This window comes from Eptesicus fuscus, chromosome 12 (genome assembly GCF_027574615.1).
Source record: "Eptesicus fuscus isolate TK198812 chromosome 12, DD_ASM_mEF_20220401, whole genome shotgun sequence".
Lineage (NCBI taxonomy): Eukaryota > Metazoa > Chordata > Mammalia > Chiroptera > Vespertilionidae > Eptesicus > Eptesicus fuscus.
The window spans coordinates 32,587,131-32,612,553 of NC_072484.1; the positions used below are offsets into that span (position 1 = coordinate 32,587,131).

General features: G+C 49.3%; 1 protein-coding gene and 1 long non-coding RNA gene across 4 annotated transcripts in view; both read left to right on the forward strand.

Moving 5' to 3' along the window:
- The first annotated feature begins 55 nt into the window (after positions 1-55).
- LOC129150920 (uncharacterized) lies at positions 56-5,156 on the forward strand. Its single transcript, XR_008557731.1, has 2 exons — positions 56-964; positions 4,720-5,156. It is a non-coding gene; the product is annotated as an uncharacterized LOC129150920 (long non-coding RNA).
- A 7,259-nt stretch (positions 5,157-12,415) lies between these two features.
- Positions 12,416-25,423, forward strand: part of HCK (HCK proto-oncogene, Src family tyrosine kinase) — a 42,150-nt gene continuing 29,142 nt past the window's right edge. For 2 of the 3 annotated variants that reach the window (XM_054724471.1, XM_054724473.1), the window contains exon 1: positions 12,416-12,701. The gene's annotated coding sequence lies outside the window, so the exon portion shown is untranslated. Of the gene's footprint in view, positions 12,702-14,336; positions 14,482-25,423 lie in introns of all 3 variants that reach the window. The other variant, XM_054724472.1, reaches the window with a different exon arrangement.

Below are 25,423 nucleotides of genomic sequence, written 5' to 3' on the forward strand. Positions count from 1 at the left end.
GGGATTTGGACCCATATCTGGCTAACCCCAGAGCCCATGCTCCTAGTTACCCAGCTATCCTAGTCTATCAGCCTTTGGGATGTAGTGATCTCAGGCTGAAGCATTTGGACCTGAGGCTACAAAAGGCCTTAGTAGGTTCCTAAGTGAGACAGCCTTAGAGGGAGGAGTCAGTTGGCTAGAGGCTGGGGCCAAAGAGCTAGAAGACTCTCTTAAAGGCCTACGGCTTTTGCAAGCTTCGAAATTGCCCAGTCCTAGCCAGGGCACAGTGACGGGCTGCTGAGAGGCACTGAAACAGTTCTTACCCCACAGCTCTGGCAATGGAGCAATTTCCCTCAACCCCGAGGAAGTCCCCACCACCCCGGAACTACCCTGTTACCAAAGCCACGTAACCCCTAGTTACTGAAGTCCAAAGAGCTCTGACTGGGGTGGCACAGGCTCTGAGCATGAGGACTCTGGCCACACTTCCTCCTATAGTGGTCAGAGACCCAGCCAGGATCACTTCCCATCGTGGTTCAGTTCCTGGCACTGCAAGAGGGGAAACCCCCTGGGAGTCGTCAGCTGATTCCCAAAGATTTATAGGGATGGTGTAAGGATGGAACTTCCCTACCAGCTGGATCCCCTGGAGACAGAACTGCCCCATGTATGAGTGATGAAGTCAATGAAATTATCTTTACCCCTACATTAAGCTCCTCCTACTTCGGGACCCTGCAACTTCCTACTCCCTCCTGGCATCCAACTGGAGACGCCTAGCAGTTCCTCACAACTCTGTGTTGGGGAGGAGTCCTGGGGCCAGTCATTTGGTCACCAAACATTTAGAGAGCACTCACACTGTGCCAGGCACTGTGCCAGGCACTGTGCCAAACAGCTCTTTCTGGAGAAGATGGAAAATGCTTTGCAGAGAAAGTGACTTATGAGCAAGACTTTGAAGGAAGAGCAAGATTTGGGGCAGGTATACTATACAAAGGTAAGCCTTCCAGGTGGGGTCAACATAAGCAAAGGTCAGGGAGCTCAAAGGAGCATGGCACACTCTAAGACTAGTGACCAGTTAGCACTAGTGCGTGGTTAGACGCTCTGCCTCCCGGGTCAGACTGAGTGAGTTTTGAATACCAACTCTGACATCTGCTAGTTGGGTGACTTTGGGTAAGGCCCTAAATATCTCTGGGTCTTAGTTTTCTTACCTATAAAATGGGAATAATAATAGTATCCCCCTTAAAGACCTCATAGATTATTGTGACACTTAAGATCATTCATGTAAAAGTACATGTAGTAAGTGTTCAATAAATGTGGCCATATTATTGCTGCTGGAGGAATGTGGGGTGAGTGAGGTGGGGGACAGGGCATCAGAGAGGAAGCTAGAGGAGTGGGCAAATTGAGAAGACCCTTTAGGAACAAGGAAGAGTAGGCAATGGGGAGTGACCTCCTGGCTTACATCTTCCGAAGTGAACCTAGCTGCTTGGTGAGGGGGCGTTGACTAGAGAATAGAGGAAAGCCTGGGTGCTGGGGAGTGGGACAGGAGGCTGGGACAACGCCCAGATAAGAGATGCTAAGACCTGACCCAGATGGGGTAAGAGGAAGGAAGAGGAGAGGGCAGGTCCCAAGAGGAAGGGAGGGGAAGAGGGCTCCCTCCGGGCTCAAAAACAGCAGCCTCTCACATCCTTTGATTAGACTCATTCATTCATTCCACCATTATTCATGTATTCATTAATTCATTCCACAACTGTGTTTTTTTAGCACTTGAACCCTGGGCACATGAAGCTTACATTCTAGGGAGTTTATATAACTATTAGAGGCCTGGTGCATGAAAATTCATGCACTGGAGGAGGGTCCCTCAGCCTGGCCTGCCCCCTCTCACAGTTTGGGAGCCCTCAGGGGCGGGAGGCAACCCGGTGATCAGGGGAAGGTGATGCTCCCATCACACCTCTGCTGCTGCCACTGCCGGCAGTGCAAGCCTCGGCCGGCCCTGGTTACCTGAGCCTCAGGCGGCTGGGCAGCCGCCACCCGAGGCTTGCCTGCACTTCGGGCCAGCCCTGTGTGGCTGGGCAGCTACCATCTGAGGCTTGCCTGCACCTAGGGCCAGCCCTGGGCGGCTGGGGGGCTAAGGGGACTGGGCGCCACCATCTTTGTGAGGGCATGGTGGTCAATTAGCATATTCCCTCTTTATTAGACAGGATTAACCACCCAAACAGGCCTAAACCATCAGAAATTGACAGCCCAGATGAAACCGGTTTTGCTCAGTGGATAGTGTCGGTCTGTGGACTGAAAGGTCCCAGGTTTGATTCTGGTCAAGGGCATATACATTGGTTGCGGGCACATCCCCAGTGGGGGGTGTGCAGGAGGCAGCTGGTCGATGTTTCTCTCTCATCGATGTTTCTAGCTCTCTATCCCTCTCCCTTCCTTTCTGTAAAAAATAAATAAAATATATTTAAAAAAAGAAAGAAATTGACAGTCCTATTGGTGTGTCCTCTCATTTCTGACTTGTCCACCCTCAGCCGTTTTAGATGAAGGGCAAAGGGTCTTAGAGCCACGCTAGCCTGTCTTGCCCACTTCCTGCAATGGGGACTTCACTGTCTTCGTGACAGTCCTTTCCAGCAAGTGCAAGAGCTAACAACTCCCTCCTTGCCTACCCCAGCTTCCCCACCACCACTGCCAGGTCTAGCATTGCCTTCTAGAACTCGACATGGCACAGCTGCTCTTGGCCCTTGGGGGGGCCCTGCAGTGATGCACAGAAAGTGATGCGGCCTGCAAAAAAAACTTTCATTTCTGTCTAAAAGCAACTTGTTTAAAAATTTGTTTTTGAAGCTTACCCTGCAGACAAAGGGATAGTGCCTTTGATGTCTAGAGAAGACATTCAAATAAGTAACAAAGACCTCTAGCCCAATAGAAAAATAGGCAAATTATTGTGCAATTCAGAAAAGAAAATACAAATGACTCTGAAACATGTGACAAGATGTTCAGCCTTACTTATAGTAAGAAAAATGCACGTTAATACTACACCGATAAACCATTTTTCAATTATTAGATTGGCAAAGTTTGGGATGTCTGATAACTTACCATTTGGGTGTAAGTGTGAGGAAACAGGCACACTCGTGAGAGGGTAAGTTGGCAAAATCCTATTTAGCAACATCTACCAGTATTTTAAATGCACAGACCCTTTGATCCAAGAATTTGCACTGCTAGGAATTTCTCTGACACAAGTGGAAATGGTGGATGTCATGGCTTTGTTTCTTTTTTAAGAACATGTTTTTATTGATTTCAGAGAGGAAGAAAGGAGAGAGAGATAGAAATATCAATGATGAAAGAGAATCATTGATTAGCTGTCTCCTGCCTGCCCCCCACTGGGGATCAAGCCACAACCTGGGCATGTGCCCTGACAAGGAATCGAACCATGACCTATTGGTTCATAGGTGGATGCTCAACCACTGAGCCACTCCAGCCAGGCATGGTTTTGTTTCTAACAACAAGAGATTCGAAATAAATAAAATATTCAGTGACAGGGACTGGTTAAATAAACTGTGGGTCATGCAGACAATAGAATACCATGCAGCCATAAATAAGAATGAGGTAGCTCTCTAGGTACTGATATGAAATTATTTCCAAAATAAAGAGGGGGGGAAAGTAAGGTGCAGAACAATGTACTTTGGAGAGTGCATTCTTTCTGTTTAAAGGTGGAGGGGAGTATCTTGCATGTATGCATGGAATAGTTCTGGAAGGGTATACAAAACAAGTGATGGTTGCTGCCTCTGAGTGTATAGAATAAGGATGGAAGGAAATTTATTTTCATATTGTGTCTTAAATGTCATGCCATGAATATAAGTCACAGAAAAGCATTTTTTTTTAAGATGCCATTGTGATATTTATTATACTCTATAAGACCATCTGTTTTCATGTCTGCCTGCATACTCTACCCTAACACACACACACACACACACACACACACACACACACACACAGCCCTCTTGTGAGGGGAAAGGAGAGTGCTGATTCTGACTCATTCCTACACTCTCTGGAACCCAGCACCAGCACAAAGCAAGTTCTAAGGAAAGTTGGATGCATATTCATAATGACTACCTTCTCCACAAAGTCGCCAATTAGTCATACCTCCTGGTATTCATGCTCTTGCATAGACCCTTCCCACCTAGGAGTCATATGCACTACCATTGCGCCTCGAGGCCGACAGACCCTTCCCACCTTGAATAGGGATGAAACATGTGATGTTTCACCTTGCTCTCCGGGATCACTCACTCTGGGGGCAGCCAGCCACTGTGTCATGAACACAATCAAGCAGCCTTATGGAAAGGTTCACATGGTGAGACCCTAGGGCCTCCTGCTGACAGTCACGTGAGTGAGTCACCTTGGAAAGGGATCCTCCTGACCCAGTCAATCCTTCAGATGATTGCAGTCCAGGCTGACCTTGACTGTAGCTTCATGAGAAATTCCAAGCCAGAACCACTGAACTAAGCTGCTCCCAGATTCCTGACCCACAGAAACTGTGTGAGATAACTGTTTGTTAGAGCCCCAGAGCAAGGACAATGGGCCAGGTTCAGAAACTCACCAGGGTAGAAAGACCCGGATGCATGCGTAGCAAGGGGCAAAACTGGGAAAACAAGAACCTTGCCCCAGGGTGACTTCTCTTCCCTTAGCATATCACTGGTCATGTGGTTTAGACCCCCTGACCTTTTCCTCCCTAGAGATAACATCTAGGCCTCAATTGTGTTTCAGCTCCAGGCCCAGAAAAGCAGCAAAACCAGACAAGGGTGCAGTGGCTGCTGCAGGTCACTGACTAATGACCCTCCGCCTTGGCATCAACCAATCAGTGGAGACTATGACTCTGAAAGCGCAGCCCTGGAAAGCTGAAGAATATTCTATTAAGACCCGCCCCTGAGCTCTCTCCTAAGATTTCTATCTGCGGGAAAGAGATAAACACACTCAGGTCAAAAGAAGATGCCTGTGCCATTCCCCCAAAGTCCCGTAGCCCCCAACCTCTAAGGGACCCCATGAGACTTGCAAACAGGGGAGCAATGGGCAGCGGCAGGCAGCTCATTCCAGGCTAACCCCCTGAACCTGTCTCCAAGGCCCCCTTTTCTCTGTGTAGCCCTTCCCTTTGGCTATCCCCATCTCCCATCCCCTTTTCCTCAAATAAAGTCAATTTTCTTTAATTACCATCTGAGATGGCTATTTAACCTGCCCCTCACACCACCAACATTAAACTTTCAGTAGAATGTAGGTGGTGAGGGTGGGAGTTTCATTGTAAAAGTTTTTAAATTTTGCTGTATGTTTGGAAATTTTCATAATAAAATGGAGAAAAGCACCCTCGATAACAATATGTAACAATCCTCTCTATTATTATTACTTTAATTACACAAATAAAAATGAGTATAGTTTAGGGGGGCAGGGGTAGGTTAGAAGAGGTCAATGGGGGGGAAAATGAATATAGCCTGGCTGGCATTGCTCAGTGGTTGAGCATTGACCTATGAACCAGGAGGTCATGGTTGGATTCCTAGTCAGGGCACATGCCTGGGTTGCAGGCTCGATCCCCAGAGTGGGGTGTGCAGAAGGCAGCCAATCAGTGATTCTCTCTCATCATTGATGTTTCTCTCTCTCTCTCCCTTCCTCACTAAAAATCAATAAAATATATATTTTTAAAATGAATATAGTCTAATTAATTTTTTTTAAACAAATAGAGAAAAAGTCACCATCTCTTTCTTCCGTATCATAATGTTCCTTTCTTCTTCAGTGGCAACCTCTGTTCCTGTTGGCTGTGTAGTTTCCAGACCTTTCTCTATGCATTTGTTGTAGGTAGGGTCAGACCAAACCTGCGTTCAACAACCTTGGTACTTGGATTCTGGCTAGGAAAGAATTAGAGTCCAGACCCAAACTATAAGAGAACATTTATTGGGTAAATTACAGAGGTAGAAAAAGTAATTCCTAAAAGAAATGGGCTTAGGACATAGAGGTATTGGAAGGGCCCTTGGAGTTGGGGGGAGGGGGAAGGCATGGGCGTGCTCCTGGGAGGGAGAGCATACTCCATCCTAAAGGTTTTAAGAGCAGAGATTTTAGGGGAGGTCCCAGGGAAATATCTTAATAGAATATTCAGCAGTTTTCCCGGTGTGTCCTGGAAACCTTTCAGGGTTGTGGCCTCTACTGATTGGCCAGCATCAGGGTAGGGGGTCATTATTCAATGCAGCTGGTCCTGACGTCAGCCAAAGCCATGGCCGGTTTAGTTGCTTACCTGGGCCTGGAGCTGAAATACAACAGAATCATTGATGTTATCTCTAGGAAGGAAAGGTCAGGGGGTCCAAACCATGTGACTATCCATAAGCTAGGGGAGGAAAAGTCACCCTGGGGCAAGGTCCCACCCTACAAATGATTGTCTGTTGCTAGGCATCTGGTGCTTTCCACCCTGGTGACCATCTGTACCTGGCCCGTCATCCTTGCTCTGCTCCATCATCCTTGCTCTGCTCCTGTCTGTCTTAACTGCCTATAACACATTTGTATACAAACTAGTGGCCCGGTGCACAAAATTCGTGCACATTAAAAGGGGATTAATTAGAGGAAATAATTTAATATTGCTATTTGCCCTTTCTCTATAATAGAAGTGTCAGAAATGAAAGAAAATTAGTAAAAAGTATATGAAAACCTTCCTCCTTTCAGAGTCTGGGGCTCACCAGGGGACCCAAAGTCAAGTCCATGCCCACCCACATGCACCTCAAAATTGAGTGAGACCAGCCAGTCCCCACCCCCACCCTGCCATTGGGCTAGATCCAGACCCGGCCAGTCCCACCCTTGTCAAGCCCTGCCAGGCAGGGGGCAAAGCCTCAGGTCCCCTGGCCTGGTGCCAGGATGGGGGCGTGGCCTGAGGTACCCCAGTCCAGACCAGGGTGGGAGGCGTGCTTTGAGGTCCTTTGTCAAACCCTGCCAGGTGAGGGACACAGCCTGAGATCCCCTGTCAAGCCCTGCTGGGCAGGGGGCGTGGCCTCAGGTCCCCTGGCCTGGCACTGGGATGGGGGGTGTGGCCTGAGGTCCCCCAACCTGATGCCAGGGAGTGGGCATGGCTTGAGGTCCTCTGTCAAGCCCCACAGGGGTGGGAGAAGGCATAGCCTCAGGTCCCTGCTGATTGCCCGTTAAAGCTCCTTATGGGAACTTGGCCTCAGCTGTGGGTGCAGCCATCTTTGTGATGGAGTGATGGTCAATTAGCATATTCCCTCTTTATTAGATAGGATGTAGATAAATACAAAATCACGTTATTTTAAAAAATGAATCTACCCTCTCTACTGTTATACATGTGGTCTTGGGGATCTCTCCCTGTCAATTCATGCACATCACCTCAGGTTTAAATTGCTGAGTAAGTTATGTGACTCCTCATTCAAGATGCAAGGCTCAGAGAGGAGGTCTTGTGCAGGAAGGGCAGTAACTTAGAATTGCTGAATGGAGAACCCATTCTCCTAGCACCCAGGCCTGGGCACACCCTGCAGGAGCTTGGACAACTCTGAATGGGGGCGGGGCTGAGGACCAGGCCTTTTTATTTCGGGGAATGCCAGAGGTTGAGCAGGTCCCATTCTGTCCCTTCCCCGTTACTCCTCCCCCACCTGCCTGGGGTTCCAGCGCACCAGGACCCAAGAGGAAGTCCTCTAAGCGCTTCCTCTTTTCTTGGCCTCTGGGGACACTGGGGGAGGGGGGGAGTTGTGAAACCGAGTCCTTCCCTCTCCCCGCTGGGGGACCTGTCAGCTGGAGGTGGCCACGCAGCTGGTCAGAAAAACAACTTCATCAGCACCCCCAGAATCACCATCTTTGCCCAGTGCCACCAAACCCCTGAGCTGGAAGTCAGCTGCCTTTAGGATGGCAAATCTTCCAGGTCACCGAAATGAGAAAACTCCACTCCTCATCAGCTGGTGCTGCCATCGCCAGCCTCATCTTCCTCCTGTCTGTGCCCCAGCTTCAGGCACCGACCACACAGAAGTGTTTATGGTTCATCAGACAAGCCAGGCTGTTCCTGCCTCAAGACTTTGTTAAGCTGTCCCTTCTATTTGGAATGCCTTTTGCCATGATCTTCTACTAGCATCCTTTAAACTTCAATGGATCACCTCTTTCAAGAAGTCCTCCTTGATGCACTCCAGGCTGGGCCAGTGTCCCTCTTACGTGGTCCTACAATATCATAGGCCTCTCTCTACCACAGCATTTTTCACTCTGTATCTAAGTTATTGGTTTAAGTTTTTGTCTCCTTAATTGGATTGGATGTTGCTTGAAGGCCAAGACTACCTTGTCCAGTGTGTGTGTGTGTGTGTGTGTGTGTGTGTGTGTGCGTGTGTGTGTGTGCGCGTGCTCCCAGTCCCTAGCAGAGATGCACATAGTAAGCCCTTAATAGAAGGAATCAAAGAATGAATGGTTTGGCTCTCAGTGCTATCATTCATAAACCTTGGGCTTCAGTTTCTTCTTCATCTATAGAATGAGCAGGTGAATAGCACCTGCATGGAACTTGAATAATGTAGAATAGAGAGAATAAGCAGATTAATGTATACAGATGTGCTATAGTGCCTGGTGGTGACAAGTTCTCTGGAGAAAAATAAGGCAGGAAGAAGGGGCAGAGAAGATGGAGGATGGAGGGGCTTCTTAAGAAGCAGGTTAGGGTCAAGGACCTGCTGGGGGCTGATGGGAGTGTTTCAGGGTCTAGTCTCCTCAGATTGTCATTTGCCTCTGGGACAATGAAGGCAGTGGTGACCTCCTGCCTGGGAGGGTGTCGCTGTGAAATGAACACTGGCTACTTTGCAAACAAAAGGGGAAATATCTGAGCCCTGAAATAATGATTGTGGCCCTCTTCCCTATCCCCGTCCTGTTTTGAATATAGAACAATCATCAGTGGTCCCTACAAAATTGAAATATGAAATGCAAATGCTCCTGAAAATAGGAAAATATATTTTTGAGAGAGCCAGCATCTGATCCCCTGTAAAGTGAAGTCTGCATTGTTTCTTAGCTCCTGCCTCCAGGACTGAACCCTGGGTCATGTCCTCTCTCTACTCCTCCTCAATGTCCAGAACACACTTACTGAATTTGTGTAGTCATTGCAAGCATAGCCTTTGGAGACCCACTGGAAACTCAAAGTCATGGGTTTAGTTCCCAGCTCTACTGCTTGCTGTATGTGTGACCTTGGGCAAGTGTCTTTACCTCTCTAAGCTATCCATTTGTAGTTATTCCTACCTCAAAGAGATTAAATGAGTTGATGTGAGGGCACAATAATAAGAGCTTTTCGTGCAATAGTTCAGTGACCTGGTGAGGAATGTTCACTTTGCACATGAGAAAAAAAGTCATAGCTAGTGAGAGGCAGTCAGTCCAACCTCAATGCCTTTGCTTCCATTGTTTCTCCACCCCTGAACCACTGTCAAGTGCACACCCAGAATACTTCTTGACTCTTTGCACCCTCTAAAAATCCTACCCAGCGCCAATTCTATCTTGTCCATGAAGTTTCGATTTTTTAAAAAAAATATTTTTATTGACTTCAGAGAGAAAGGGAGAGGGAGAGATAGAAACATCAATGATGAGAGAGAATCATTGATCAGCCGCCTTCTGCATGCCCCACACTGGGGATCGAGCCTTTCACACAGGCATATACCCTGACCGAGAATCAAACTGTGACCTCCTGGTTCATAGGTTGATGCTCAACCACTGAGCCATGCCGGCCGGCTCTGATTTTTTAAAATTGACTTTATTTTTGAATAACTAATATATCCAGGTGGCTCAAGGTTCAAGAGTACAAAGGGTATACTAGAACCAGTAAGGCTCCCTCCCTCCTCTGTCATCCAGCTACACAGTTCCGCTCCACTGGGGCCGCCTCAGGGGACACCACTCTGTGTGCCCTTCCTGACTCAGACCAGGCTGTGCTGGTGAATTCCCACACGTGTTTGTGCTCTTGTTCTATGCAAATAGTAAAATACACTAGACGCTATTGTACACCCTGTCCCACTTACCAACCTCCACTTACCAACTTGTTCCCTATAGGGAGTTCCTTCATTCTTTTATTCTTTTTAAAAATATATTTCTTTATTGATTTCAGAGAGGAAGGGAGAGGGATAGAGAGATAGAAACATCAATGATGAGAGAGAATCACTGATCGGCTGCTTCCCGCATGCCTCCCATTGGGGATCGAGCCCACAACCCGGGCATGTGCCCTTGGCCGGAATAGAACCTGGGACCCTTCAGTCCGCAGGCCGGCGCTCTATCCACTGAGCCAAACCAGCTAGGGCTCCTTCATTCTTTTTAAGAAAACAATTTTATTGAATTATAATTTATATAGCATACATTCATCATTTCAAATGTACAATTCAGTGATTTGTAATATATTCACAGAGTTGTGCAATATATCCACTACCTCTCTCCTTGCTCTGCTTTATTTTTCTTATACTCATCATCCTTAGACGTAAGATCCTAGTTGATTCTCACAATGACTCACTGAGGTAAATACAATTATTCCAATTTGACAGATGAGGAAACTGAGGTCAGAGAGGTGCAATATCACTCAGTTGAGATATGGTAGTGGTTTGAGCTCTAGTCTGCCTCCAAAGATGCAGCATTTAGCACCACCTCTTGTGATCAGCTTTATTCCCCACGACAATGAATGAATGAATGAATGAATGAATAGACAACATGTTTGCCACCTCAAATACTGGTAAGGCAGTGTTTTAGGATAAAGTTTGTAATTGTATAAATATTATTTGATGCTAACATATGGTGGTCGTTACCCAGGGTTATACATTTGCCAAAACTTATCAAGCTGAATACTCATAATGGTGTGTTTTATTTATAAAAGCATTCCAGAGTCCGTCGTTAGGAACTTTGGGAACATGTACAAGGATTTATATTGCAGCGTTGCTTTAATAGGAAAAAATGGGCAGGGGGGTGCTGTTAACAGGAGAATGTTCCCGCTATCTATGGCCTTTTGCCATCACAATGACAAACTTATGGGAAAAGATACAGCTGGTGCTGGGGATGACCCTCTCATGTCCCGGGAACCTGCATCTCTCTTCCTGGAGGCCGACTTCCCGCCCCTCAGTTTTCAAAGTCCTCTGAACCGCCGGAAGCCCGCCAGGAATGAGCCAGGGCGGTTCCTGCAGGCGAGGAACTTTGCATGGCCTTTGTCTAGCCCCGGTCCTGTGGAGCGAAACCGAAGGGCCTGGAAGGCTTGGGAATGGCGTGGGGAGGGGCCGGGCTAGAAGGATGGGATTGGAATGGGGAGGGGAGGGGCGACTAGAATCCTGTCAGAGTGGGGTTAGTTAGAATCTGGGATCCCTGGAGAACAGAGCTGGAATCTTCCAATGGGCTGGGTTAGAATCCTGAGGGTCGGATTCAAATCCCTTGGAGCAAGGCGGGGATCAGTTAGGAGCGGGTCTAGAATTCTGGGGTTAGGGTTATAAATCTTTTTCTTTAAATACATTTTTATTGATTTCCTACCTAGAGGAAGGGAGAGGGAAAGAGAGAAATAGAAACTTCAATGATGAAATGCCCTAGTTGATTTGGCTCAGTGGATAGAGCCTCGGCCTGCAGACTGAAGGGTCCCTGGGTTTGATTCTGGTCAAGGGCACATGCGTGGGTTGCGGGCTCGATCCCCAGTAGGGGGGCGTGCAGGAGGCAGCCGATCAATGATTCTCTCTCCCCATTGATGTTTCTATCTCTCCCTCTCCCTTCCTCTCGGAAATCAACATATACAGTAGATGTAAAACATCAGTGATGCGAGAGTATCACCAATGGGCTGCCTGCTACCTCCCCACACTGGGGATCGAGCCCGCAAACCGGGCATGTGTCCTGACCAGGAATCGAACCGTGACCTCCTGGTTCATCGGTTGACACTTAACCACTGAACCACACCGGCCGGACTCTTTTTCTTTCTTTCTTTTTTCTTTTAATTTATTGTTGTCCGTATCCCTGGGCTGGGATCCCTGGGTTGGCCGGGTTAGAATCCCTGCGGCAGGATTAGAAACCTTTAGTGGGAGAGGTTCAAGATCCTTCGAGTGGGATTCACAATCATTTGGGGCGGAGTTAGGGTTTGGGGAGGCGGAGGCGGGGGTGGGTGTTAGGGTTCTTGGGGGGCGGGTTGAAATCCTGGCGGTGCGTTTAAAGCCTTTGGGGACAAGGTTAGCGTGTCGGGAGGCGGAAATAGAATCGTTAGGAGAGGTGTTAGGATCTTTGGGGGAGGGGGATGGGCTCAGGATCTTTGGGGGAGAGGTTAAAACTCTTGGGGGCGGGGTTATTATCCGTCGGGGCCTAGGGTAGCCTCCTTGGGGGTAGGGTGAGAAACCTCGGGTGGGTGGTGGTAACAAATCCTTAGGCGGCCGGATTAGGATCCTGGAGGTGGGGGTGGAGATTAGCGTCCCGGGGGTGGGGTTAGACCCTTTCGGGGCGGGGTTAGGAGATTCGGGGCGGGGTTAGCATCGCTCCCGGCGCGGCGGACTCGCCCAGATGGCCTGCGGGCGCCTCCGGGTCCCGAGTTCTAGCCGCGGCGGACCGCCCGGGCCTAGAGGCTAGTGGCGGGGCCCGGACGGGTCGGCTCGAGAGGAGCTTTGGAAGACCCGCGCACGGAAGCTCCTGGGAGGGCCGCCCTAGCCTCTCCTTCAAAGTCAGCCGTTTCCCTTCGGGACCCCGGAGGCTGCTGAGCTGGGGGGGCGCTCGAGCTGTGAGGATCCGGGCTGCCCGCAGGAGGAGGAGCGGGCGCCCAGGTGAGTGCCGCGGCTGGAGGGGGGGGGGGGCGGGGGGCGAGGCTGGGGACACCGCCAGTGCGGTGGGCCCGAGGGTCTTGGGGCTGCGGAGGGGGCCGGGGTGGTGGGCAGGGCAGGCTGCGGTGCAGCGGCAGGGAAGGGCCGTCTGGGGAGCTGCGGGCCGGCCGTGGGATGAGGGCGGACCGGGGAGCGGGCACCCAGGTGAGGGGCGGAACGGCTCAGCGGCCACCCCGGGAAAGTTGGAGCGAGGGGAGCTCGGGCCGTCCAGTGCCTTTATGCTGCAGCTGCCACTTCTCTGGGCCGTCCAGGTTCCCCTTCTGCAAAAGAAAAAAATTAAAAAACGAGAAGGAAGGAATGGGCTTAACGAAGCCCGGGCGGGGGGAGCCCTTACGGTTCCTATGGGGGTGGGTGACGGGTCACGGCGGGTTGGCAGCGGTCGTGGGGAATGGGGACGGCTGGTCAGAGGCGTGACGTGCCAGCCACACCCAGGCGGGGCTGCAGCTGGGAGCGCTCACTGCGCCCTCCCCCTCCTCCCCCTCCCCCTCCTCCCCCTCCCCTCCTCCCCCTCCTCCCTCTCCCCCTCCTCTCCCTCCTCTTCCTCCTTCTCCTGCTCCTCCCCCTCCTTCTCCTCCTCCTCCCCCTCCTCCTCCTCCCCCTTCTCCCTCTCCCCCTCCTCCCTCTCCCCCTCCTCCCTCTCCCCCTCCTCCCCCTCCTCCTCCTCCTCCTCCTCCTCCTCCTCCTCCTCCCCCTCCCCTCCTCCTCCCCCTCCCCTCCTCCTCCCCCTCCCCTCCTCCTCCTCCTCCCCTCCTCCTCCTCCTCTTCCTCCCCCTCCTCCTCCTCCCCCTCCCCCTCCCCCTCCCCCTCCTCCCCCTTCTCCCTCTCCCCCTCCTCCCTCTCCCCCTCCTCCGCCCTCCTCCTCCCCCTCCTCCTCCTCCCCCTCCTCCCCCTCCTCCTCCTCCTCCCTCTCCTCCTCCTCCTCCTCCTCCTCCTCCTCCTCCGTTGGGCCCTGATCCCTCCCAGGTCTTGGTCAAACCCCAAAACCTCATGGACTGACCGCAAGGTGTCTGCCTCTTCACTTTCCTCCTTGATGAAAGTGACAGAGGGCAGGTCACTCTCACCTCCGAATTCCAGTTTCTTCATCTGTCAAACGGGGCTATTCACTCTTTCTCCCGAGGCTGCAGGTGAATCCAGTTTAGCGTCCTGGTTAAGGAAGGGGCGCAGGGAGCCACCTGCCAGTAGGATTTGGGGCGGGGGTTTGGCCTTCCAGTGCCTCCGTTTCCAGACCTGTAGGATGGGGGTAATGATGATAATGGCTCCCCGCCAGGGTTGTTTTGTTGTTGTTTTAAAATATGTTTTTACTGACTTGAGAGAGAGAGGAGGGAGAGGGAGAGAAACATCAGTTGGCTGCCTCCGGCAAGTCCCCCAACGCGGGATCCAGCCTGCAACACAGGCATGTGCTCTGACTGGGAATCAAGCGCCGACCTCTGGGTGGGTGGGACCAGCCTCAGCCAACGGAGCCACACCAGCGAGGGCTAACAGGGTTGTTTTGAAGATTAGATTGAGTCACTGAAGGGAAGCTCTTAAAGCACTGCCTGCCAGGTATATATGCTTGAAACGTGTTAATTACTGTCGCAGCTCTTACGGCCTAGCCCCGTGGTCCTCGGCGTGAGGGGGACATCAGCGTCACCTGGAAGGCTGGTCAGAACACATTTCTGGGTCCTGACCCCAGAGTTTCTGATTCAGTAGGTGTGGAGCAGGACCCCGAGAATTTGCATTTCTAGTAAGTTCCTGGGGAAGCTGAGGCTGCTGGTCCAGGGACTACGCTGTGAGAACCACAGAGAGAGGCCTCCATAAATATCAGTTCCCTATCTCGTGGCTTTCTCCACACTGATCATTTGTGGGGGCTGGGAGGGTAGAATACAGAAAAGGTGAAAAGAATAAATGTATTAAATATCCCAGGGACCCACCACCTAGAATTAACAAATGTTAGCATTTTGCCATGTTGGTTTCAGGTTAAAAAAAAATACCTGAAAATAAGAGATAAAATGGAAGCCTCCCCACCTTGTATCCACTCAGTTCTGTTTCCCGCTCCCTCCCTAGAGGACTGTCAGGAATTACAGTTATTCCAGCCTATGCCTTTGTAAATGTATTGCATATACATGGATGCATAAAGAGTACATAGAATTGTTTTGTGTAGTTTAAAGATCTACATAAATGCTATCTAACTGTTAGATTCTTCTGCAACTCCCCCCTCTCTCTCCCCCCCCCCCCCCGGCCCCTCCACACACACTTCTTATCGTTAAGTCATCAGGGTCTAGCCAGGATGAGAAGGAGAGGTCTAGTTCATTCTAAGTGGAGTCCCGGAGGGTGGCCACCCTCCCTTGTTCCTCATTCCCTGCTGAGGAACAGTCAGGTTGTTGCAGGTGTTCACTGCAACAAACAGTACCGCTGGGACCATCCTGGAGGTGTGGCCTTGGGCTCACGGGCAGGTGTTTCTTAGGGAAAATGCCAAGACACTGGGTGGCTCTCCAGAAGCACACCTCTAGCCCTCTCCTTTTGTGGGAGAGGAGGATTGAGGCCTGGAGGGGTCACCCAGGGAGTCTGGGGCAGAGGAGAGAGAAGAATCTAGCTCTGCTGACCTCCCAGCTCTCTCTAGACCCAGGGCCACTGTCCCAAGTCCCCTGTTCTCAGCTGCAGGAGAGCAAAGATCTTCATCTGCCTCTTTCATTGTTCTGACGCTTAGTAGACTATGGATGCATAGTTTTAAAAAAAATTTGGATAATAAGCGTTTTAGTTTATTTTTATATAGTCTTCTTTTCTGTGCACTTTTTATTTAACATAGTTAGTAAAATGCTGCATATACAATTTTTATCCTAGTTATTCACTTAGCATTGCATTGTAAGCCTTTTTCCATGTCATTAAAATATCCTTGAATTTTTTTTTATCCTTGAATTTTTTAAGGTTGCGTAATATTCCATGGTTTGGATGTACCATATTTTGTTTAACCATCCTAGCAAAGTACTTTTATGTAGTAATATTTTTTAGGCGAAATTTACATAGCATTATAAAATTAACCATTTTAGAGTGAATAGAACAGTGGCATTTAGTACATTCACAATGTTGTGTAACCACTATCTTTATGGAGTTCCAGAACATTTTCATCCCCCAAAAGGAAACACCGTTCCCATTAAGCAGTTATTCCATGCCTCCCACTCCCAGCTATTGGCAACCACCAACCTTCTTTTGTTACCTATGGATTACTTTCTCTTGGACACTTCATATGAACGGGATTACACAAGATGTGACCTTTGGTGTCTGGCTTCTTTCACTTAGTAGAATGTTTCAAAGGTCAACCACATTGTAGCATGTATCAGTATTTCATTCCATTTTATGATTGAATAATACTTCATTGTATGTGTATACCACATTTTGTTTACCCACTCATCTGCAGATGGAAATTTGCATGTTTTCACCTTTTGGCTAGTGTGAAAAATGCTGTGAGCACTCTTTCAGTTCTCATGGGTAGATACCTAGGACTGGAGTTGCTGGGTCATGTAGTAATTCTGTGTTTAACTTTCTGAGGAATCGCCAAATTGTTTTCCACCATTTTACAGTCCCATCAGCAATGTACAAGAGTTCCAATTTCTCCACATCCTCACCAACATTCACTATTTTCCTTTTAAAAATATCATTATTATTATTTTATTATTATTGATTTCAGAGAGAGGGAAGGAGAGGGAGAGAGAGAGAGAAACATCAATAATGAGAGAGTCATCCCCTACTGGGGATCAAGCTCACAACCCAGACATGTGCCTTGACCAGGAATCAAACCACAGCCTCCTGGTTCATAGGTCGGCACTCGGCCACTGAGCCACACCAGCCAGGCAAAAACTATCTCGATGGTTATAGGCATCCTAGTGACAGAATGGCAGAGAAGCATGCAGACTGAGGCCTCGTCCCAGGAATGCTAAGTCTTCCAGGCTGCTGTCTGGGGTCCTTACCCCAGAGATAGGGGAGAAGGTCACTTGCATTCAGGGGACTGACCAGGGCTTGGACTTTAAACTCTTCTAGAGTGAGTCCCACCAGGGCACAGACCTGCTGTCTCCTGAACCACTGTATCTTTAACACCTGACACCTGGCACATTTTATTTAACATAGTAAAATGCTGCATATACAATTTTTATCAAAAATATTGAACATAGGAATGTTGAACAACCTCTCGCCTTCCTTGACTGAGATGTTTCAGCACGTAGGTATGTTTTAGTTGGTCCTACACAATGATTCTTTTTAATTAGTTGCTAACATTTAAAGTTGAGACAGCCCACATAAAGGCTTTCTGTCTTCTCTTGAAAACCTGGGAGAATTAGCAGTCCTGGGACTATGGCCTCTGTCTCCATGCTTCTCTGCCATTCTCTCATGGCAGCATTGGTGAAGCTGAGGAGGGGCTGCCCTGTACACTGCCCTGAGCTGGCCAGTTTGCACCACCCTTGCCTGGAGTACTTTCCTCATGTGGCCCTGTGGGCTCCTACAGCCATTTGAATTTTCAAGCTCTGCCCTCCAATCATGCCAGGGCTTCCCTTTAAAAATATATATTTTTATTGATTTTTTACAGAGAGGAAGGGAGAGGGATAGATAGTTAGAAACATCGATGAGAGAGAAACATTGATCAGCTGCCTCCTGCACACCCCCTACTGAGGTACATGCCCTTGACCGGAATCGAACCTGGGACCTTTCAGCCCGCAGGCTGACGCTCTATCCACTGAGCCAAACCGGTTTCGGCAGGGCTTCCCTTTTTATAGAAAAGGAATGTCAGGCCCAGAGAGGGTAAATAAGTTTCCCAAAGCCACACAGCTAGTAAGTGATACAATCTCTCTTAGCCATCTTTCTCAACAAACCCCCACAGCACTTACCCCATTTCTACAATGTTCTCTCCCCCAGGAGTGGAAGTTTCGGGGTTCTTTCAGAGGCATGGGGATTGATGCAGGAGAACCCTTGCTTGGATGTATAATGTGCCTTTGTTCCTGGCCAGTGTCCATGGCCACACATGCTGCACCCTCAGGATGGCTCTTGCATCCCTAATTCTGCCCTAAGACACCCGCCTGAGCTCCCACCAGCACCCTGAAATCCTTGGGCCCGGGAGACTTAGGTGCAGCCCAGAGAATAGGAGAGAGACCCTCCCTCATCACTACCAGAAAAATGAAGAACAGAAGACTTGAGTTTGATGCCTCCCTTGCCTCATACGAGTTGTGATGCATCGGACAAATTCCTTCCCTCTCTGAGTCTCAGTTTTCTCACCTGCCGAGTGGGAATAGAAGGGTACTACCTCACAATTCATGCAGTACAATTCTTGATGTTAACACACAAAAACCATACTCCATATTTCCCAAGGCCATATATATGAAGGCAGCCAGTAGAGGTCTGTAGCAGGAGTCACCCCTGCAGGCACCGGGAGCTCAGTTCCACCAGGAGCTCTGGGAAGCCCTGAACACACTTGAGAGGTGAGGGAACGGCTCTTCACAGTTCCTGGCTGAGGGCTCCTCCTGGGGCTGGGGTGATATTTCTCTAGCATTTCAGCTTGCCACGCTCATGGGCAGAGCAGGTACCAGTGGCCACAGAGAAATCACCTGGGCAAAGAGATGCAGGCCCTGGCCCTTGGAAATCCAGCGACCGTGGCCTGAAATGGTAAAGGGCAGAGCGAGGGGTGGGCCACCGACAGTGTGTGCTTCAGTATAGGGGTATGTAAGTGCGGAGTTAGAGGCTACCCGGAGCCGGGAGGGGTGGCCGTGGAGGGCGCTTTCCGGGAGGATTCCAAGGGAGCCTTAGATTTATCTGTAATGTTTTCATTTTTAACAAGGATGATGTGCTGTTTTACTAGGTGATGAAAACTCATTTTAAAAACCACGTACACCCTCCAAACAATAAAGGAAAGGGAGGCTTTATTACTTTCCAACTATTAAAAAGTAATTAAGGCCTGCCTGGCGTTGCTCAGTGGTTGAGCATCAACCTATGAACCAGAGGTCACGGTTCGATTCCCGGTCAGGGCACATGTCTGGGTTGTGGGCTCGATCCCTGGTGTGGGGCGTGCAGGAGGCAGCCAATCGATGATTCTCTCTCATCATTGATGTTTCTATCTCTCTCTCCCTCTCCCTTCCTCTCTGAAATCAATAAAAATGTTGGGTGGGGGGAAGTAACTGTAAAAGGGTCGGAGCATGAGTTATTGTGGCTTTGAGGTTTCCATTTGTGGAGGACAGATTTGGGGGCAGCTGACCTTGGAGCATGGTGGGAGGTTAGAGTGAAAAGTGGCCACCACGTCTTGTCTGAAGGGGACCACCTCCACTCGGATTCAGTCAGGGAAAGACTTGGTTCCTCTCCGAGCTGTTCTCAGTTTAAACACACACTCATCACTATTGGTCAGGCAGGGAAAACTGGGACACCCAGGAAGCTAAAAGGAGACTTCATTCAATCATTCAAGAATTTATTGAGCACCTACAGTGTTCTGGTAGTTCTGTATCCCCAAAGGACTGGGATCTCACTTTCTCTGGGGAGAGGGGTGATAAACAAATCTATGGGTAAGATATGAGGTGCGTTACTGCAGGTCCTGTGAGAGGCAGACTCTCAGAGATACTAAATATACAAGAAATTTACTAGAAAGGATGCCTGTGGGAGAAAGTAGGAGAGGCTAGGAGAGCTGTCAGATGGCAAGGTGTTTGAGTCCAGGTGAAGCAGAAGGGAAGGGAGGGAGGGAAGATGGAAGTATCTTGGACTTCAGTGCGGTTCTAAGGAAGCTTGAGAAGCGCTGCCCAGGGCCCTAGCCAAGCCTCCTGTCAGGCCCCCGGGCCCCTGCCGGCCGCAGTAGCCCGGCCACACTCAGTCATTGGCTGGGAGCAGCCCACGGCAACAAGGGTGGACTTCAAAGTGCAGCAGCTGGGACCATTGATCAATTCCGCTCTCTGCTGGCGAGATCTGAGAAGCCCAGGCCTGGGTGGCCACATTAGGTGGTGGTTAAGGCCGTGAGAGATCTAGCTGGGAAGGGGCTAGAAAGTGATGGAAGCTGGGGGCAGTGTTCCTGTCTTAGCCAGGGTGGGTGAGGGAAGACCACTCTGAGAGAGTGGGATCTGTGAAGAGACCTGGGCGAAGTGAAAAGGCTTCTGAGTGAAGAACACTCCAGAAAGCAGCAAGCGCAGTGGCCCTGAGGTGAAAGCATGGTTGGTGAGTTGAGGAATAACAAGAGGCTAGCGTGGCTGGAATGGAAACATCGAGGGAGGGCTGTAGGAGACAGGACTGTGCGGCTGAGCCTTGCCAGCCACGGAGGGAACAGAGGGAACGGGGGCTTTTATTCCAAGTGAGATGGGAGCCCCAGGAGGTTTTGAGCAGAGAAAGGATGTGACCTGGTATATATATTTTTTCTTATATTGCCCTTATTTATTTATTTATTTATTTTCCTTATTTATTTATTTATTTATTTAGTTAGTTAGTTAATCCTCACCTGAGGATATATTCTCCATTGATTTTGAATGTAAGGGAGGGGAGGGAGGGAGAGAGGGAGGAAGGGAAGAAGACAGAGAAACACAAGATGAGAGAGACACATTGATTGGTTGCCTTCCGCAGGTGCCCTGACTAGGGCCAGGGATCGAACCTGCAACCCAGGTATGTGCCCTTGACTGGGAATTGAAACTGTGACTCTTCAGTTCATGGGCCAACGCTCTAACCACTGAGCACACCAGCCAGTGTCTCCGTTTTATTTTTATTTTTTAATTTATCTTTATTGTTGAAAGTATTACAGATGTCCCCTCTCCGTTTTATTTTTATTTTTTAATTTATCTTTATTGTTGAAAGTATTACAGATGTCCCCTCCCCCACCCCCATGACCCCTTCTACCTCACACCCTTTACCCACCAGGCCTTCACCACACTATTGTCTGAGTCCGTGGATCATGCATAAATGCATAAAAATTCTTAGGTTAATCTCTTCCCACCCCCCTCCCCACTTCCCTCTGAGATTCATCTGTCTGACCTGGTTTATATTTTAAAGGTTTGCTTGTTTATCTGTAAAAGGCAGAATGAGGATTCAAATCCAAGTCTTTCTGACTTCAAATTCCATTTTACATTTCCCCCCAAACTTCCCTGCCCGCTGCCTACCTTAACGATAAAATGATTCTCGGGAGGTTCACCATTGCCCTGAATTCTGGAGCTGACCAGGTGACCCGGAGGAGACACTGAACATGCTAAGAATTTACTACATGTTTGAAACAAGTTGTTGGTTATTGTTTGCTATCGAAGAGATATTTAAGTTTAAAAAAATAATGTTCACATATTTGTATTCTGGAAAACATTTAACGGCTAGTTATCAATACTTTTGTGCTAATTTCCAATTTGAAATAATACTAGTAAAGTTCTAACTCACAAACAAAACAAAACGAAAAAGAAACAAGTCGTTGGAACACAGGCATCTCAGAGCTCACCCAGAGGAGTCAGGGGCCGAGGGGCCCACTTCTGCTCTGACAGCTGGAGAATGACCAGAGGCCCCAGGTTCCTCTTCAGTGTGTGGCTCCACCCCTTGCTGTGTGACCCGCAATAAGACAACACTCGCCCTCTCTGGGGCTGCTGCTCCCACCTGTATGATGAAGGTCTCTCCAGCCCCTTCCTGTTTGCAAAGTCCAAGTTTTGAGCTCTTGGATCAGAAAGAAGCGGAGGGTCAGAAAAGAGGAGAGATAAGGTACCTTGAGTCAGTTTGAGTTGCCTTTTTGTCCCCTTTAACCTCAAAGAGCCCTGCCTAGTGTGGAAGAAATTCTTACAAGGGATTGCAATTTATACCCAAGTGTAAATGGCTATGGCAAAGACTTCCTTGATAGTGGGTTTGGCTCAGTGGATAGAGTGTTGGCCTGCGGACTCAAGGGTCCCAGGTTCGATTCCGGTCAAGGGGATGTACCTTGGTTGCGGGCACATCCCCAGTGTGGGGTGTGCAGGAGGCAGCTGATCGATGTTTCTAACTCTCTATCCCTCTCCCTTCCTCTCTGTAAAAAATCAATAAAGAATATATATATATTTTTAAAATGTACCTTAGGGACAACAGTCACTTGGAGGGTTGGGTGGTTGCTTCAGAAGACAGCCGGGAACATGAAGAGAGGAAGCTGTAGGACTCTACAGCCCTGGAAACTCCTCAGGGAATTGGCCTTTCATGGGGGAAGGCTTTCCCCACCCCCTAGGCTGAGCTGTTCTAAGAAGAGAAAGTTCCTCTAACTGGACAGTCTTGAGCTCTGGGCCCCTAGCAGCCTGCCTTCCTGAGCTTCCTGTTTGGGTTCCTCATGCCACCGTCCCCTCCCCACCTTCCCTGCAGCCTCTGAGACTGACCCCAGGGGAGGATGAGAGGCAGGACAACTGGGTTCTCATTCTATCTGCCACTGACCACTTGGGAACTCTCTCTGCCATGGGCCTCCATTTTCCCATCTGAAAAATGGGTTCATAGGTCCTCCTGACTTCAGCTAAATATGGTAAGGCTTGTAGAGGGTTGAACATAATACATTCACTCCACAAATGTATCTGAAGGGCCTAATACATGCCAGGCACTTTCTAGGCATGGCTTCGATGCCACCAGCTCTATGAGCCTTATATTCGATGCATCCTCACCTACTCTAATGGGTCTAGTACCCACTACTTCTCTTCTGCCAAAACCCACTATCAAGGAAGTCTTTGCCATAGCCATTTACACTTGGGTATAAATTGCAATCCCTTGTAAGAATTTCTTCCACACTAGGCAGGGCTCTTTGAGGTTAAAGGGGACAAAAAGGCAACTCAAACTGACTCAAGCAGAAGAAAAAGGTTATTGGAAAGTCAGCGAGCACATCAGCTTCAGGGCTGAATTCAGGGGCTCGAAAATCTGTATTTCTTTTTTTTTTTTTTTTTTTTATATTTTATTGATTTTTCACAGAGAGGAAGGGAGAGGGATAGAGAGCTAGAAACATCGATGAGAGAGAAACATCGACCAGCTGCCTCCTGCACACCCCCTACCAGGGATGTGCCCGCAACCAAGGTACATGCCCTTGACCGGAATCGAACCCGGGACCCTTCAGTCCGCAGACCGATGCTCTATCCACTGAGCCAAACCGGTTTCGGCGAAAATCTGTATTTCTGCATTTCTTGGCTCTGCTTTGCAACTGCAAGACTCTTCCAGCCAAAAGTCAATATATCCTTCTCATTGGCAAGGATTGACTCACATGCTCATCTCTGCTTCTATTTCTGCAACTCTGATTGGCCAGACTTGGTCACAGACCCACCCCTATTGTCAGGGTTGAAGTCAGCTCTACCACAATCCATGAATTGAGAATGAGGGAGAAATGGTCCCCATAGGAAACTTGGGGAGTTGTCAGAATAAAGAGAAACAGATGCTATGCAGAAAAAGGTTACAGCTGTCCCCTTCAGAGAACTTATCACCCTACATCTCACTTCATATTTGGAGAAACTGGGGCCCAGAGAGAGGTTGGGACTTGCCTGAGGTCACACAACGAGCTTGTGGCAGCAGCGGGACCAGAATCCAGGGCTCCTCATCCCCAGCCCTCGCAGGCCTCTGCTTGAACCTCCCATAACTCCATCTGCTGCCCACTGCACAGGATGCTCAAGCAGGGCCCGGCTTTCTTCCCCTTGGGAGTGCGGGAGGAATCTCTGAGCCCATGCAGCCGGCATGGTGGCGTGGGAAGCAAGCTGACCTTTCTCATTTCCCTCCCATGCGGCCCCAGCAGGAGCTGCGGGGGGTAGATAGGGGTTTTCGGGTTCCAGGAGTTCAGCAGTGACTTGAGGAAGTGTCTTTGCCAGATGTCAGCAGCTCTAAGCTAGATTGGGGCCGCGGGGGTCACTTCTGCTCTCACAGCCTGGTTTTGAACCGCGCTAGTCAAGAACATGGCGTGCTCCCATTGGTTTTAAAAGCCTTTCACATCCCTGTCACACAGGACCTCAGGCCAAGCCCGAGAAGCAAGTGCCTTCTATTTTATAGGGAAGAAAATGAGGCTTAGAGAGGGGAAGTGACTTAACTAAGGTCACATAGCCAGTCCATGTCAGACCCAAGAAGCAGCCCTAACTGGCTTGGCTCAGTGGATAGAGCGTCGGCCTGCAGACTGAAAGGTCCCAGGTTCGATTCCGGTCAAGGGCATGTGGTTTCGGACACATCCCCAGTGGGAGGTGTGCAGGAGGCAGCTGATCGATGTTTCTCTCCCATCAATGTTTCTAACTCTCTATCCCTCTCCCTTCCTCTCTGTAAAAAATCAATAAAATATATTTTTAAAAAAAGAAAAAAAGAACCAGGAAACAAATCCTAGTTCTAACCCCAAGTTTGGTCCTCGTTCCATCACATTGGTGGGTCTCAGATTTCATTGCTAAGAATTTCCTGAAGAATTGTTAGAAATACAGATTGTAGGCCCTCGTCCCCAGAGACTGGTTCATTCCATCCAGTGTGGCCCAGGAATACTCAAGAATCAGTGAGGACTGTTGGGTGTAAGTGGCAGAAATCCAATGCAAACTGGCTTAGGCAACATTGGAAATTTATTTGCTTATGAACTAGAAAAATCCCGAAGTTGGGAAACTCCAGGCATAGCTGGATCCCGCGTTCAAACATGGTCAGGAATCAATTTGCCTCCCTTGCTCAGGTCTCTGTCCCCTGCTCAGTTCTCTTCCCTCTAAGGCAGCCCCTTCCTTCATGATTCAGGATGGCTCTCAAGAGCTCTGGGTTTCTACATCTACATCAACAACCCTCATAGAAAATGAGTGCCTTTCCCATAATTTTCCCAGCAAAATCCCAAGGCAGATTCTGATAGCCTCAGCTCAGATCATACCCAGGGCAACAACTGAACAAACCTCTGTTGGTTGCCAGGGGGACATGGAATTCTCTTCTTGGCCAGACCTGCATCAAGTTGTCAGTCCCTGAATTTGAGGGTGGCGTTAGGCCTTGACACCTTACGCACTGAGGGGGAGAGGGCTGGTTTTCCGAGGAAGATCCTGGTGCGGTTATCAGAGGAGGAATGGATGCTGAGGAAACAAGTGCCAAAGGCGTTCCCTATACAAGTGCGTCCCAGCTAGAATGAGCACGCCAATCACCTGGGCCTTGTTAAAACACACATTCTGATTTGGGAGGTGGGGCCTGAGATTCTGTATTCCTTAATGCTGTCGGTCCTCACACTGGCCACACTCGGAATACCTGGGCACTCTGTCACATTTCTAAATTCACTTCAAGCCACCCTGTCACAGAGCTTTTGCAGTCTCCATCCTGCAGAGAGGTCCTGGACTATGTAAACCTCTTTCCTCATCCCCTCCCACCCTCGCCCCCTCCCATTGTTCTGAATGCACCAAACATCAGCACCATCTATTTGGGAACCACTCATCAACATATTAGAATCTGCTCCCATTTCACAGCTGAAGAAACTGTCCACTGTGACCTTTACATGAAGACACACATAATAAATTTGATTTTAAAATAGAGGGCCGGTGCATGAAATTCATGCACGGGTGAGGTCCCTAGGCCTGGCTGGTGATCAGGGCCTATTGGGCCATCTTGCTTGCCGGATGGGGGGAGGGACAGGGCGAGGTTGGCTGGCTGTGGGAAGTTGGCTGTGGGAGCGCATTGACCACTAGGGGGCAGCTCCTGCATTGAGCGTCTGCCCCCTGGTGGTCAGTGTGCATCATAGCAACTGGTCGACTGGTCGTTCGGTTGTAACAGTCACTTAGGCTTTTATCCTA